The sequence below is a fragment of the Trachymyrmex septentrionalis genome, unplaced genomic scaffold (assembly GCF_001594115.1).
Source record: "Trachymyrmex septentrionalis isolate Tsep2-gDNA-1 unplaced genomic scaffold, Tsep1.0 scaffold276, whole genome shotgun sequence".
Taxonomy (NCBI): Eukaryota; Metazoa; Arthropoda; class Insecta; order Hymenoptera; family Formicidae; genus Trachymyrmex; species Trachymyrmex septentrionalis.
The window spans coordinates 169,483-171,917 of record NW_017305437.1 but is presented as its reverse complement, the minus strand read 5'-3'; positions in this window follow the sequence as shown (position 1 = coordinate 171,917).

The following is a 2,435-nucleotide window of genomic DNA, read 5'->3' as shown; positions in this document are numbered from 1 at the left end:
CTCAGAGTTTCAACGTAACGATCATAGTTATCATATGCAACATTTGTGCTTAATTCTTTTTGAATCTTTATACTAGGTGATAATAAATTATTAGTTTCATACGCTGTGTATGTCATTGCGGTTTCTAATTATTCAACAGTAGTACGCAATAGAATGATCATACTTATTTAAAATTGATACAACCTTCCTACTACTTGTTAAAGATTTCATAGATAAACCTAATATAAGATGTTTTGCTGGTTTGATTCTACCCTTTGAGGTAATGTAAATGATATCCTGACATCAGTGATTTTATTTTAACTATGTCATCCTCTGAAAATTGTCTCCAAACATCAAATCCTTTCACAAGACAAGAAATAAATTCATGTAAAGTGGCAAAAATCTCACACTTTCCATTGATTATGTGTTCCGGTTGTAACCGTTTCGGAAGTTTTTTTTCTTTATATTCTGAACTGAGTTTCGAATATCGTAAGCTATATCTTATAATTTTGATTTTTGCGTAGTTTTTTGGATTAATGTCTTATATAGTAGTTTATTTATATCTATAACTAATTTAAAAACAATTTTCTTTTGACCATACTCGTTTTGTAGTTGTAATAACAATAACATTATCGTATACAGATAGAATTTTGTTTTGTAAGTGTTGAGATGTGTAATTGTCAAAGTAATATTTAGATAAGCTATCAGTACTAAATTCTACAGAGATTTGTAGAATCGCTAGAATAAATCAGTGAGGTAAAATATGTTTCTTTTTTTCAATAATTTCATCCTTCAAATTTCATCCACAAAAAGTGCATCAAATGCTTCAGCAGGAATTTTCCTCAGTGCCAATGCCTTTATGCCAATTGCTTTCTTGGTGCATATCTAAACATTTTTTATATTTTTCTTTATAATGCAAGTAACACAGATAATAATATGCAAATCATTTAGAATCTTTTAATTTATTTTGTAACTTGATATCATCCAAAGTTTCAGCAAACGCTTTAATTTTTTCCCACAATACAGCTGTTTTACAAATGGAGACATATTCCCTACAAATGCCTACTTTTTTCTCTTTTTTGAAAACAGAAAATACATATGTTACGCTGGCTATCCAAGTTTCGTGGACACGCTTGAGATTGAGCACATTCTCTAATTGCTCTATCTCCATGTAATTAGTTTTCGGCAAAGCGCTAAAAGAACTTGATTCAGTCTAGAAGAAATCATAAAATAAAATTGTAATAATTAAGTTATGACAAGTTGAAAGTCTGTTATATACAGTAAATGTAAAAAGTATTTGTACAGAGAAAATATTTATTTAAAAATCTTATTTTTAAAAAATAAACATTGTCAAGCGAGAAATGACTCAAATTGATGTCGAATCAACATCAATACAATAATTTCGACGTGAATTCGATATCTGATCGACGATTTTTTTGCTGTGTAATTAGTAATTTATTCATAAAAAATCAAATAAACTGTGTTTCTCATAATAAAATTATATATTACAAAAAGATGTGCATTAATTATAGAAAATATATTATCTTAAAAGTAAGCAAAAATTAAAAATTGTATTGTTTGGACGCCCAAAAAGTATTCGTACATTCAAAAAATTTAACTTTTAAAATCAGGAATACACACAAAGCCTGTATATTAGAACAGAATATATTCATTGTATAAAATTGCTAATTAATATTTATTTTCTACAAATAAGACTCTTTTAGAAAAAATTTCTTTCTGTTCGAATATGTTACGTCCGGACTCCACGGTTCTTTTCTTCGACTAGAAACTTTCGTCATCACAAAAAATTAGTGACCAGTAGACCTTCCGTTACGGTAGCGACGAGCCAAATAACATTTTAAACTAATAACCCATTCGGGACAGAACCGTTGGGTTAGATATTGGAACCAAGTGCCTAATAGGCGAACCTTATCCCGAGGAACGGGAAGAACAAATAGATTAGGATTGTAAAATGTAACAGCAGCTGTGAGCAATAAATGACATGTGGCTCGAACTTATTGGACATCCGGCAAATGGTCGATGACGAAAGTTGTCTTAGACACATACCCCTGTATCCCATTTTATAACCGATATCCCTAATCCTGGATTGGCCCAGCAGCACACGTGTGTTCTGCTCTCGGCACCTCTAACTTGCCAGTATAAAAGGAGAGGCCATCCACGAGGAACGGCATTCGGCAGTCAGCAGTCAGAAGATAGTAGTGATCGGTTGCCAGTATTATTTGTCAAATTTTCAAACTAAACTCTGCCGGTTTGCAATTAGAACCGTTCTCGTTCAACTCCATCTCCTTGGGACTTGAACAAAAGTCTCCACATCCGAGTGGCAACCTCCCGTGTGGTGCTGGGACCACCAATTTCGCCTGCTTGATCCGCCCCACATCTACAGAACAATAGTAAGTCTCATCCACACACATCCACACACACACACACACACACAC